We start from the raw sequence: 15,177 nt of genomic DNA, 5'->3' as shown, positions 1-15,177 counted from the left end.
TAACCTTCGAGAGAAATTTCCCATTGAAAACAAAGCTCTTCTCAAACTGCATGTAAAACTACCTGTTGTTGGCGCATTTTTAATCATGTGTCTCAAGTGTCTAGTCAAAGTCTCTTGTGGTCCTGATACAGGACCGATAAGTTGGTTCGTGTATGAAAGCCCTGTGCAAAGTTAGCGCTTTGTTAAAAAGAATGGCTGTTCTTTTTGCTGGGACTGAGGCTCACCGGGAGAGACAGACTCTGAACGTCCATTTGAAGCCAATATCGGTTTGTCTGAATTCTGGAGCACTTCACACTTCTGTCTTAGGCTACGTTTCACAAGCACTTGGTTTCTTAATTCCGATTTGCGATTTGCTTGCTCTGAACGGGTGTGATATTCTTTCCCTTGTTCAGTGTTCTGTCTCAAGTCTCAAGCTGTTGTGTCCCTTCAGTCTGTCAGGACCCAATAAACCAGCAGGCAGCCCGGCAAACTCTCCAGCTCTGTCTCTCGCCTGGTACCCCCCCCCCCCCCCCCCGGTGACAAAAAGGGGCTTGTGAGAGATGGCAATCGCTGCCACCACTTCTGCCGGCTGCGCAGTTTAGCGAGACCACAGATAACCTCTCAGCTGGGGTGAGGGCTGGCTTGGGGTTTGTGATGTCATCAGAATGCAAAGTCACCACCACAACGCCTGCACTGTCTTTCAGCTCACCACAGCTGCACGGTGATAAACCCGACCAATGGCTGGGGGGAATGGGGAAGTGGTGGTGTGAACTCTGTATAATGCCTGATAGATTGATTTAATACTGCAGTAGCAGCACTTCACAAGTAAGCTTTTGGCCTAGATTTTTTTTTTCTGTCTGGGAAAGCTGTACCTCACTCACATCTGATTGCAGCAGGGTTGCAAGTTGCCAACCTTAACCATTTCACGCAAGTCACACAAAGTCATCGTCCCAAATTCAGGCCTGACTGACCTGTCCCCATCTCTGCACGCCCGATGCACCCAGGGCTCCTTACTGCGAGACCTGTTGATGATGTCACACTTTGTTCTGATCCATGAGTGTCACACAGCTGCACATCTTTACTCCTACAGTCCAGGATCCCCTGGTGCTCCTGCTGACCTTTCAGTGGTCTTTTAGAACACATTTTAGGAGAACAACGAGTGCCAAGGCTGAACCCCGCACTGGCCCACTCACCCCCCCACTGCTCACCTCTCATCACACCACTCATTGTCACTTGTTACCCGCTGATCCAGGATCAGCGAGGATCGAGGAAGTGGGCTGAGGTACAGCATGAAACCAGTCCCTGGGTGCTGGCACTGGTTGGCACTGTCTGGCACTTGCACCCCCATATCCTCACAGCATGAGTGTGGAGCAGGGGTGGGTGCTGTCGGGGGGGCTTCCTCTGAGTCACACCGTGAATCACGGCGAGAGCATTTGGTTTGCATCCTGCCGCTCCTCCTCTCTTCAGGTGGGCTGAACATGGATGGCCAGGGCTTCAGGTCTCTGTTCTGCGCTGGAGCTGTGTTGCTGACCCAGTGCAGCTGTCACTCGAGGTCCCACTCATCTGTAGTTACCGTTGTGGTACATTACACACCATGTTAAATTTTAATGCCATCAAGCGCCATTAGCTGCCCCACAGAGAGGCAGGATAGTGGGGGGCAGGGATTGAGGTTAGCTTGATTAAGGGCTGCTGTTATCTGTCATCCTTTCTTTCTACACCTATATGTCTCTCTCATTCAAACAAACACACCCATATAGTACACGCACACTCCTGGACAAAGGCACACACACACAGACTCAAAGACACAGGCAGATGCATTCACATTCATCTATAAATCAGAAAATGGGAGGGCTGTGATTGGTCAGGTGGTGTGCATTTGATGTCGTTGGGCGGGCTGGCTGGGTGCAGGTTGGGGCTGGGGCGGGGTGGAGGGGACGCGGTTTGGCATGTCTGTGGAATTATGAATGGGCAGTGAGGAGCTCGGGAGGGCTGTACTGTGTCTGTGGAATGCAGAGCACTACCCCAGTGCGGAGAGGGAGGGAGAGGGAGGGAGCGAGGAGAGGGAGAGGGAGGGAGGGAGAGAGAGGGGAAGGTAAGGCTTCATTTCCTCAGCGTTGAGCACGCCGCTTCCTCTCTGGTGGTCGCTGCTGTTTATTCATTCTGCTGGGAGTCGCCCACTTGTCTCCGCGACTGCAGCGTCACACAGCAGGGAGAAGCTGCCAGGATTCGACGCTCCGGTGAGAGGGGGTTGACACACAGAGCCTTCCCAGACATCGATCACCTCACAGGTGCTTAGCAGTCAGGTGTTCCGGTACTGAGCTCCGAGAAATTGGCAAGGTAAGGCACTGGTGTAAAAAATGGTGTGATGGTGATGACGGTGGTAGGTTATAGTGATGTGGATTTGTTCGTATTGCTTATCTTAGATTCTCATAAAGTCAGGATGTCACCTGCAGTCTACTGCTGTGCTAATTTTCAAAAACTTTTGTCTTGTCAATCACAACCTGAAAATATGTTTTCAAAAAATATTCTCCATTGGACTGACATGGGAGGGGTCTATGGAAGAGCACATCTGAGTAGTAATTCAGTGATTACAAACTTGTGTAATGAGTGTGTGAGGAGGTATGCATGCAAGGATAGTGTCTTGTTTCTGAGAAGGGCAAAAAGATTGCATGGTGTAACGCTGACAAAAGTGATCGCGTAAAAGATGTCCTTGGCCAAAAGCATGTTTTGTGTGTGTGTGTGTGTGTGTGTGTGTGCGCATTTGATGTGAGCTTTTAATACATTAGTGCTACTGAGTTAATCATTTCTAATTTGAATGCACCATTGTTACATTCGGCAAACCTCCCCAACCCTAACTGTACACACATTTTTTTTCTCTTTTTCACACATATATACTCAATTGCTGCCAGCTACACCCTCAGTCCAATCTGATTTTTTTTTATTGCTGACTGTTTTATGGTGCATTTATAATGTATAATTGCTATTGATATTATTATAGCATTCCACAGGTTATAAAAGCTTGCTGATCACCCAAGTACCCTATTGATCCTAAGCAATAACGTTGTTAATTTGTACAGGTTAGATATTCAGTCACATGACTCTTACAGACAGAGGTTCTTCCACAAGAAGAAATTTGCCTCTTCAGGACATGACATGTGCATCACGTGTGATGTGTGCAGGACTTGCTGAGGACAGAGTACATCTTCCTCTGATGGAGGTGACAGATTTCTACACCCCTACATCACCGCCATCTTGAAGGGAGGGGTGGTGGGAAAGAGGTTGGCGCTAGACAGGTAACACAGGGTCACCTGCAGCATTCACAGTGTTTTTGGGTCAGGTAAACTGTCATGTAGGAGGAGAATGAAATTTTGAAACAGACTGATGAAGAACACAAATTAAATGCCTCAGAGCTTTGTGGCTGCCTTCAGGTACTGCCAAATAAGAATGTCTGACTGTCTGAGCCAGCGTAAATATGATTGGAGCAATTTTGCTGGGGCCATGGTCAGATTAGCTGTGGAATTATTTTCAATTAAAGAGTGAGGCTTTCTTTAATTATGTCCTAATGACTTCGCTGTAGTGCGATAAATCACCTCTTTATACTGTGCTGGGGCAGATCCAACTTACATCTGACAACAACATCTGACCCTGCTTATTGAACTGGGACATGAAAAACAGCTCTTTGCTGTTTTTAGTTACACTCATAGCCAACAGCTTGCTATAATTTTGATTTATGTTGCTAGTTCCATTCTGGGAAATAGTTTAAATGGTTTTAAATTAGTGGGCTGTTTTATGCTCCAAGTGGTTATTTATTTTCTTATTTGTTGTTTCTATTCTGAATAATTACTTCAGGTCTCATACCATATAAATTGCCTTGGATCAGATCGATAGCTTAATTAATTAGGAGCAACTTAGTCCTGAAAATGGTCTAATGTGTTGAATTGATAACCGAGGTGTGACAGGTCATAGACAGGCCACTGTGGGCCACAGAGAGAGATGGGCTGGAGGTGTTTCGGGGGTCTGCTGCCAGCTTTTTGGCAGTGACTGGACATCCGTTCACCCACAAGGAGCTGGGGAGAGGGGTATGATAGTTTGCTTTTAAACCCATCATGGGGCCCCACCCTCGGGCCATTTTCATCGGTTTTGCGTGTTGTGTGCGACAGGGTGGACAAGCGAATCATAGTTCTGTTCCACATGCATTCCCTTCATAAAGAAGGCACTTTTTTGAGTAAGATTTACTGAGGCACAGATAATACCGCCTAATGGACTATGATTGCGGGGTGGGCGTGGTAGTGGTTTGGGGGGGGGTGCTGTGCAAGGGCCCTTGTAATGTGTGTGGGGATGAACACTGCCGCTAAGTGCAAGAAAAGAAAAGAAAAGAAAAGAGAAGAAAATCACTGCTGCTGAGAGGAGAGGGAATTAGCATTTAAATGGGGAGTGATGGACTCCTGATAGCTCCTACACGGCACACGCTGAGAGGAGTGAGACTCGTCTGTCTCTGCTAACCAGCTCACCTGCCACGTTGTGGCACGGTCTGCATGCTGCCGCACGAGCATGCGGCAAAATCACGAAGGTTTAAAATGAGCTGCAAGAGAGGCCGGGTCCGACAGCCCCCCCCCCCCCCCCTCCCCATTTCATGCAATATTTAATATTTAATAGACAATTTTTTTCCATTTGTTCTTTTCTGAAGTCTCATGTCTCGGGTCTTGAAAAACCATATTGAGTGTATTTTCAAATGAGTGGTTGTGTGTGTGTGTGTGTGTGTGTGTGTGTGTGTGTGTGTGTGTGTGTGTGTGTGAGTGTGTGTGTGTGTGTGTGCACACGCTGATTAATCAATATAACTAATTTCACTTGTAGTTTGCATTTGTGGGTCATTATCAGTTATATTACACATCTGCTCTTCTGTTCTCAGCCATGAGGTTAAATACACAGATAAGCCAACTCTGGGTACACTGATCCATTGGTGTCACTTTGAGAAACCACGCATTACACAACGGGAGCTGAAGCTGTTGCCGTAGCCAGGATTTTATCACACGGCAGAGCTAGTATCAGCCTTCTTTTCACAAGCTACTTTTCCCTCCGCTCAGTCTAACGCCAAGGGGAACGAGTGGGGCGGCAAGTTCGCCCCTTACAGAGGGGCCGTGTTTGTTTCGCCAGGCGGAAGTGATCCCGCACTGCACGTCCCAGCCTGGTGAGGACGCCTTTCTCTGTCAGAGGTGCACGGCCCAGCAGCGAGTCCCCAAAGTGTCACCTTGGCTGTCCGTTGGCTCAGTCATGTGGAGGAATCGATGGGAAGTCCCTGGGGGAATTCGTGTTCTCTCTCCGGGGCACTCACCTAAACACAGTTCACTGTGTGTCTTTCAAACAAAAGATGGGTTTTCAAAACTCCAGAATGACTGAGATTTTAAAAAAAGTAAAAACCTGTCCCTTCAGAACTGAAGTTGAACATGTCCTCCGTGACTGTTATGGTTGAAGGCCCAGGGGCCGAGGCTGTTCCTTTGGGATTAGGCTACTCCTTTGGGAGCATACTCTGGCCCTGGCAGGCTCCAGTCCAGTGGGTTTCCCAGCTCTCAGTGCTCTCAGACCCGGTGAAGCGAGAACCTGGAGAAGCTACATTGGATTTATGCTGACAGGATTTCCAGCGCGTGGTTAAGTGTCTCACCATACCCTTTTTGTTTCGGTTTGCCACTGCTACAGAGGGGGGCCTAATTTCAGTCCAGAGGTCGCATTGGGAGGGCAGCCACTCGGTGGGACTACTTTACCACCCTCCCCTACCCCCTGGGTGCATCCGTGTTGCCATGGCGACTGACCAATCTGCTTGTGCTGGCTCCTGGTACATGTCCCCGCTCTGTCTCAGACGCCACGCTCCACGCTCACAGGCGGGGCAGACTGCCGCCATGATCTTAGTGCACAGGAAGGGAGAAGCAGGGAGGTGAAGGGAAAAGACCCATCGAGACGAGGCACCACCCACTCACTTCAGAAAAGGGATGCGGCCCAGGGAATGTGTGAATCACAGAGAGAGCTGATCACATGGCTCTTTGGTTCCATTTCACTGTGATTTATCTGTCGCTTTGCCCAGGGAAGATCATTCCCCACTGAATCACTGTATATCCTTCTGATCAGTTGATTCATACTGCTTCCCACTGAAAATGCTTCGCAAGATAAATGTGATTGGTGAAGAACGTGATGTAGCTTTGAATGATGGATGCAGGACCTAGGGGTCACAGGCTTGAATCCCAGCTGGGAACACTGCTACGATACCATTTATGCTACTTACATTGGTAAAAAATTACATTGGTAAAAAAAAAAAAAAAACAGCTGTCCAGGGGTTGCAGATTATGTTATGAAACAATGCTGTGAGTACTGTGAGTCAGGGTGTCTGTGGAGGGAATGAATAATAGATAAATGCTAGAAAGGTTGGGTCTACGGTAAGCACGACATCCTGTCAGGGTGTCTTATACACACACACACACGCATTCACACACATATGCACGCACACACACAAACATAACCTCACGCGTATATTTGCACATGTGCACTCACACGCACACACATGCATGCTCACACAAACATGCACAACCTTGCGTGTGTGTGCGTGTAACTATGAGAGTTCAGCTGGACCAGGAGTGGTTGGACTGATGGCAGAACAGGGGGAGGCATGAGTCACAGCTAGTCTGTGTCATCAGTGGCTTCACCATTTACAGTGTGAAATTCCTTCACAAAGAACTGGATCTGACTCTATAGCCCGCCTGCCCCTACAGCCTGAGGAAATTATCAACTGTAATAACAGACACATCATTTGCAGGAGACTGCAAAACTATGTCTCTGTGTAGTCAGACTAGTAAGAAGGAAAGAGCAGTTGTAAGTGTCCATTGAGAATGTGGCTCTATATTTTATGTCTAGATTGAGGGAAATGGATCTGTCTGTTAGATGCAAATTATAGATGGTTTATCCACCCGCAGCTTGTCTCTCTGTGTTTGATCAGGTCTGGTGAAGGCTCTCCTCTCTGGACACACTATGCACAAGTTTCTACACTCCTCTAAACCTTAAGGCAGCGTTTCTCAAACGCTTTGGAAAACGGACAAAGCTGCAGGGCCCTTCAAACAATCACGCATGCATACATTCACTCTGAAAACAGAGAGGAATTCCTTTGTCCATGTCTATGAAGATCATCCTTTACAAAAAGACATCCAACACAGCTGATTCAAATGATCAGTTTGTTATTAGGCAGCTTCAGGAGTTCGTAACGAGTTGATCATTTGAATCAGCTGTGTTGGAGCAGGGAGAGATCTAAAACATGCAGGACAAGTGGTACTCCAGGAGAGGTTTAAGAAACGCTGCCTTAAGGCATTTGAGAATAAAACTTTTCATCTTTTTGTAAAGGATGATCTTCACAGACACGGACAAAGGAATTCCTCTCTGTTTTCAGAGTGAATGTATGCGTGCGTGATTGTTTGAAGGGCCCTGCAGCTTTGTCCATTTTCCAAACCTTGCACACAGTAAGCTTCTTAAAATCAGTTTCACCTTGGTCAGGCTTTGTGTGCATGAGAATGTATGTCCTGGTAGATAATTGGTTAATTGACTGATTGACCACAACTCCCAACTGGGGGGACTAGATGATCCAAATGTGGGGAGGCCATGCTCTTTAGAGAGAGAGAGAGAGAGAGAGAGAGAGAGAGAGAGAGAGAGAGAGAGAGAGAGAGAGAGAGAGAGAGAGAGAGAGAGAGAGAGAGAGAGAGAGAGAGAGAGAGAGAGAGAGAGAGAGAGAGAGAGAGAGAGAGAGAGAGAGAGAGAGAGAGAGAGAGAGAGAGATAAAGAGATAAAGCAGTAAGAAGGAAGGAGAAGGAGAAGGAGAAGGACAGGGACAGGGACAGAAAGCTTATAAATGCTTTTGGTTTTAGTTTTAACCTTTTTATCCACCCACTCTGTTACTAGCGGTGAAATTACTGGCTGATTGCTTCTCACAGTAATGCCTGTGATGAGATATGACTTTCTTTGCCCATTATGCAACAGCACTGGGCTTTAATCAAGTTACCAGGCTTAAGGTTAAGAAAAGTCATTGGAGAGAGTGCTGGGTAGGGGGAAAGCACACAATCTCACATCTGTAATGAATATCATTGTTAAACACACTCATTACTACATGGCAGCAATTCCCTTTTTGAAGATTTTATTTTACCCCAAGCCCTTGTCCAAATTTTTAAGGTTCCTGCAATTCTACCTCAGAACTGAGTCTACTTTAAGTGAAAGATATGTCTAACACCAACTTTACTTGCTTTCTGAAGACTGAATTCAATGTTTATTTCACTTAATTTAGTTCAGTGTTGTTCAGTGAGTACTGTATTTATGTAGCGTTGAGTTCAGCGCTTTGTTCAGTGTTTTGATCTCAGTGTTGAAATTGGAGAGGGCTGTACTTTGGGTCAAGTGTTTGGGTTCTGTTGGAGTACCACGTTAGTGTTTTGTTCCCAGTGTCCCAAATACTGTGTTGTCAGGGTGAAAACTTTGTGTGACTACTTGGGAGAGGGGGCTGCATCACTGCTACAGTGTCTAATTCAGGGTGCAGGCAAACTGAGAGACACCTAAATCAAAACCCTTGTACATGTCTCATACCCACATACCCACACACAAACTCGCATATCTTTTCCTGAAAGTGCCAATGCATTATTTTCTGTGTATGGATTCAGAATATAACTGATTTGATGACACTGGGGGGGTTCTGTTTATGTTGCTGGTTCAATCTGTAATTTATCTCCCATAATCCATTTCTCATTTCTGCTCTGCATTGTGAATATTATATTGATAATTGAACTGAGACAATTTTGTCCAGTGGATTTTATAGACGTTACATTTTTTTCCTATGTAACTGAGTAGATGTCCTGTGTTTTGGGCGCTGTGTCTGTAAAAGGCGGGGTGCTTTTCCCCATGGCTTTCTGCTTGCGTGACAGCAGGGTGACCCACTCTGACCTGCACTTTAGAGGAGACGCAGCCTGCAGCAGCAACAGTAGCAGGTCCCCCCCCCCGCTTCCTGCCACTGCCTCTGGTCTCTGCAGGGGGTGGGATGTTCGAGCTCCCGGTTGTCGAGCTCCAATGGCGACGCCTCTTTCACGGCCCTCTCATTCATTATTTCTGAGGCACCAGCGCGGGATCATGCCGCGTCTCACAGCACGCAGGAAACTGTGGCCCCAGGCGCCCATCGCCCCCCTCCTGTCGGGTCCTTCCACAGCCCCTCCCCCTTGCTGCCTCCGTTCCCTCAGCCACCTCATTCTTCTACACCTTGGGGCATCATAGATGGGCAGGCAGGGGGAGAAAAGCAGTCCTCCAGTCCTCCCCTGGAGACGCTGATGTCAAATATTAGTATCTGCAGAAGGAAGTCTGGCTTGGCCTGGCTACACAGGGTCTGCCTTTATGCAGAAAATTATTTTTGTGCACTGCTGTTCCATTGGACCTCCCTCTTGGAAACAGTATCTGGGTTCCTTCCTCTGTTCTATGACCCTATTGGGTGACAGACAATTAATTTTTTCCCTCAGCAAACAAGCTTGTTTGCGTCCGCATTTTGAGCGTGTGTTTTGTGTGTGTGTGTGTGTGTGTGTGTGTATAGTGTGAATGTACGTATACAAAGAGGAGTCTAACACTTTGATTTGATTCCATTGATTGATCTTTTTTCACAAAACCTGCGACAAATCAACAGACCTTGACAGCAGGGACGTTCCAGACAATTGCATCCTGACGGATGAAACCAATAGATGGAAGGGGGTGCCATCCTACTCTACCTAGCAGCTCTAACCCTGTCAGTGAAGCAGCTGTTGGGCTGATAGGGTAATAGCCCCACAGACAGCCAGAGCCAGACCCTGGATCAGCACAAATGGGACTCTCCGTCCTTGACAAACAGACAAAGCATCTGTTAGCTGTGGCATTGTCTCTGAGGTGACAGTGCGAGTGAATGGGCTGCCTGTGGGTGCCCTCTCTATGTGGGGAAAGTGCAGGGAGGGGACCTCCGATCTGTATTCGGCTGATTGGAGGCGGTCGATTCGAGAGAGGAGCGAGGCCGATCGAGTTGAACTCTTTCTGGCTCAAGCCCAGCCTCTTGCTGACCCCCGTTTCCTGCTTTCTGAAACACTGCCTAACGGCTGATATAGACAGAGACAGAGAGTGTATATGTGTGTATATGTGTTTATATATGTTTGCAATGTCATCACAAATATTGAATACTGCATTGTACATTATACCAGATCATTCACTTACATACAGTATAGTCAGCATTCATACATATAAGAATACTTTGTAATCAAGCATAGTACACCCTTTCCTGTTGGACTGAACGCATCAATAATATCTCCTGTGTGCTTGGAACTGATTTCATGCTTTTGATTGACTGACTGTTTTTCCCAGAAGAGATGGCATGAGAATAACGTGTCCCTGGTGAGACACTTTTTCATGCTGACGGGTAAGACTTGCTCAGGCAAGGATGTTTCCTTAAAGGATGAAATACCAGCCCCCCCACAGTCTGTTTATCCATTTTTATAATAGATACATTTCCATATAAATATAATAATATTATATAATAGATTTTTATATTATATTTATTTATATATATCCTCACCGTGTTTGAGGATTTTCTCAAGCTTTCCTTCCATTCAACTGTTTCCTATCCAGAATAATCTGGAACATTACCAGCACTGTATAAGAATTAATATTAATAAAAATTTCAGTAATAAATGATCCACGCCCACCAGTTGTCCAGTACATCTCTGGGCTTCCAACTCAACACAGTGCCATGTGTATCTAAAACATAATCTGACATCTGAGAAACCACTGTTTCATAATCATACAATCAATGGTTCCAGTTTAGCAGTTATTACCTGATTTGGAATGCAGAAAAGAAAGAAAAGAAAGAAAGAGTAAACACTACAGGCTGAACATAAGTCTGGGTTAAGCTGCTGACAGGCTCATCTAAGGGGTGGGCACCATCTAGTGTCAGTTGATTGAAACTGCACAACAGTCACCCTTCAAAATCCATTATAGGTGGACGGCTATGGGGGTCATAACAAACAAATGATCTGTCTCCACAGGGGAACAACAAAAATCAACTCAAGTGCCATAGCAACTGACAACACGTCCCAACTCGCAGTGTTAGAGGAAACCTTTATCAAAGAGTACTGCCATGGACCCAAAGGTAAATGAAGTGAGTATCAGTACAGAAGCAGTGTTTTCAGACAGACTCAGATTAGACAATACTTTACTGTCTGTTTACACAGAAATTTGTTTCCAAAAAACTTGGAAGATACACATTACAATATGTTACACAATAGTGGTTAGAGGTGGACAATACACTGTACACTTCATTACATATTACACATATTTAAAATGTCACACGCACAGTAGTTAAACACTATTTACAGATTTAGGCAACTGGAAGTTAGAGCGCTAAAAGATGGTTGAAGCTAGGGAGAATTACTCATATGAACAGGTAGATTTGGGTGGTGCAATAACCTTCTTCACAACACAGAATCTATATTCTATATTCTGGACACAGAAATGCAGACTAAATCCACAGTCTAATTTACAGAAGATAATGATAACATGGAATGTCCCCTCTTATTTGGATGACTTAAGATTGAAATTCAAAATTCCTGTTGGGAGGTTGATGCAGTTGCCAAACATATGTGACGACGAGTGTGTCTTACGAACTCAGACAGGATCAGAGTGCTTCATGGCGTCTCTGTCTCTCGTGTTGAGCCTGCCACTTCCTGCTTCCTCCCCAGTGCCCCTCAACCTCTCCACAGAAACATATCGTGAAAAGCAGGTCCAAGTCCACAGAGGAGATCCAGCAAGCCAAAAAGGTAAGTGCTCACTTGTGGCAGAGACCTCTTTTATCACCCCTGTCTTTCTTGGTCCATCTTTAATTATGCCCCATATTGCACTTCTCTTTTAGTTGGTTGATATCTGCTGGAAGCAAAGTTGTAATATAACTGATTTGTAACTGCAAATCTTGTATATTATTTTGCTGCTTTCATATATGTGATTTTATGAACATACATTTTAGAATACATAGTAAAACAACATGGATTGTAAAAACCAATAGAATTTATGGACAGAATTTCAAATATGACTATAATTGAATAACACTCATTTATGTATTTTTAAGTGCATTTACTACTCAAACAGCTGATATGTGTGGAGGACATTCAAACAATGCATAGCAGAAATACTGTAGTTTTCTTCTCAAGTGGGATATTCTCTGTTTTGTAGAATTCTTCCTCATGGAACCTGTGGATGCTTGTTTCAGTGTCAGCTGTTCATAACTAATAGTACTGTTACATGTTTGTGGTGGTAACAGCTCAGCCTCTTGTTGTCAGCATTGTTTTTGGACCCTATCACTCTTGCTGACTAGGTTGTTTTCTGTCAATTTCCACTGCTTATTCTTTTTCAGTGTTTTGAATATAAGGCACTCTCTAACAAAACAGTACTATGTACGTGTACATGGTATGTGCTATAGTGGTAATACGTGCACGTTATAGTTTGGCATACCTGTTTGTTGTAATTATATATTTTTCTGTAAATGGACTGATATCACATTTTCAAAAAGGTAATTTGGGGTGTGAGTTACCCGAAATCACGCTCAGCTTTATCGAGTTAACCCTTGTCTCTCTGCTAGGCCTTTCACACTCCCCAGAAGTCTCTGCCGGGAAGGTCGGACCTGGAGAAGCTGAAGGTGAGCACTGTAATGCACTGTGCCAAATGGTTCCAGGTCTTTCTGTGGCCTCCCAGGATCTGTGACTCAGGAGACAGAGACTTGCAGATGACTCACAGATAACCTGGGAGTGTCACACTCACTTACTGTCTGCAATTTCTTCTCAATACAAAACTCTTATCACTGTTTCATATTTTCGTGAAGGATTTCAGCATGAAAAAAAGCAGGTTAAAAAAATAGAGGCAGATGAAATTACAATCAGTAGTAGCAATGATGCTAAGTAATGATACAGTGATGCTGTAATGCTGTTGCCGTGGTTTCCGTGTTTGCATCTAACTCTGCTGCCTGGTGATTTCGCATGTTTCCAGGAAGCCCCAGAGGGATCGGACACACCCTCGTCTTCGTCAGAGGAGCTGAAATGATACAGGGAAGGAACCGATCAGCCATCTGGGTTCACCAGGTCAACAAGGTTCACGAGCTTTCGGAGTAGCAAGAAAACACACACTCACACACACACACACACACACACACACACACACACACACACACACACACACACACACATACACACACACATTTTTTCCTCTGAGTCCATTCAGATGGACAACTATTGGGACCAATAGAAGACGCCTGAAGGCCTACTTTGCCCCCTACCGTCTGCGTATCTCTCTGTTCTTTCTCTGTTTCCTGAGTAGACACACATGCGCACGCACTCACACATGCACACACACACACACACACACACACATGGGCATATGCGCACGCACACACACAGGCGCACGCACACTCACACAGGCGCACACACACATGCACAGACATTCACACACGCACACACACTCACACATGCACACGCACACACACACACACACACACATTTTTTCCTCTGAGTCCATTCAGATGGACAGCTATTGGGACCAATAGAAGACGCCTGAAGGCCTACTTTGCCCCCTACCATCTGCATATCTCTCTGTTCTTTCTCTGTTTCCTGAGTAGACACACATGCACACACACACACACACACGGGCATATGCGCACGCACACACACAGGCGCACGCACACTCACACAGGCGCACACACACATGCACAGACATTCACACACGCACACATACACACACACACACACACACTCACATGTGCACACGCACTCACACGTGCACACGCACACACACAGGCATATGCACACACCTTTTTCCTCCCAAGGTCACATGAACAGCATTTTGGACCAATAGAAGACATATGGTGACTTAACCCCTCCTCCCCATCCTTCTCTCTCTCTATCTCTCTCACAAATACACACACACGCACACGCACACACACACACACACGCACACACAGATAAACACACACTCACACATGCACACACGCGCACACACACACACACACACACACACACACACACACACACACACGCGCGCGCGCACACTCACACGTGCACACGCACTCACACGTGCACACGCACACACACAGGCATATGCACACACTTTTTTTCCTCCCAAGGTCACATGAACAGCATTTTGGACCAATAGAAGACATATGGTGACTTAACCCCTCCTCTCCATCCTTCTCTCTCTCTATCTCTCTCACAAACACACACACACGCACACACACACACACAGATAAACAGTCTCACTTTTTCAAGCCAAGTCCACTCCAAGGGACAGCATTGCAATGTCTATCTGCTGTACATGCCAACTGAATGTGCATTAGGAATAAAGCAATGATGTAGAGTGTATGTCTCCCTGCTCCCCCATAAGGACACATGTGTATCTCTCCTTCTGTGACAAGCAGGTCACCACAGTTTTCCCTGAACCTCAAAGTCACTTTTTCACATGCATTCCTATCACTAATTTACCTTAGAATACACTCTGTTAACCCTCCATTTCAACACATGGAAATCCTTAGAGAGAAAAACAGTCATTGTTTCACTGTGGTATTTTTCAGCAGGTGGATAGTGAGATTGTGGGCTTATTAGTTTGCTTTTCGATGTTAACACTGACACTCTTTCCCACTGAGTGCTCCACTGGCATGTGCAGTTGCATCTTATCGTTAGAAATGTGATGCGCTCCTGACGTAATTTTGTATTACGGTTTGAGATATTTGCAGATTATGTCCAGAATCGAGAAGTCAGAGGATGTTGATTCACTATCAGAGGGCAACAGGAGGCACAGGAAATTAACAAATCAAAGCTAGCAACACTGTCAAATATAGCTGCTAAACCAGACAAAATAATAGAGTTTGGGGACTTTATTCTGTCAGTACCCTGTTCTGTTCAGGAAACAGTGGCTGTTTTTCTGTTTTTACAGGAACACCACTGATTTCCATGAGTCATTGGCATTGCATTTCTCCGTTAGAGTTCACATGCCGCTATCCTAGATTGTTCAAATGAAAAAGGCCTTCACAGAGTCAGATGGGATTGATATTTGCATCCATCAGTTAATTTCATGATTTCAGTCCTGAATGAACTCAGTGATTGCTACCCACCTCCATCTCCTACATGGTGTTGAACTTTTTTT

The 15,177-nt window shown here is 45.6% G+C and overlaps 1 long non-coding RNA gene across 1 annotated transcript; it reads left to right on the top strand.

Moving 5' to 3' along the window:
• The first annotated feature begins 2,082 nt into the window (after positions 1–2,082).
• Positions 2,083–13,209, top strand: LOC118791441. Its single transcript, XR_005005542.1, has 5 exons — positions 2,083–2,316; positions 11,043–11,155; positions 11,736–11,813; positions 12,629–12,685; positions 13,033–13,209. It is a non-coding gene; the product is annotated as an uncharacterized LOC118791441 (long non-coding RNA).
• The last annotated feature ends 1,968 nt before the right edge of the window (positions 13,210–15,177 follow it).

This window comes from Megalops cyprinoides, chromosome 16 (genome assembly GCF_013368585.1).
Source record: "Megalops cyprinoides isolate fMegCyp1 chromosome 16, fMegCyp1.pri, whole genome shotgun sequence".
In the NCBI taxonomy this organism is placed as follows: Eukaryota; Metazoa; Chordata; class Actinopteri; order Elopiformes; family Megalopidae; genus Megalops; species Megalops cyprinoides.
Note: the sequence above shows the minus strand (reverse complement) of the source record. Positions and strands in the feature narration are given on the sequence as shown.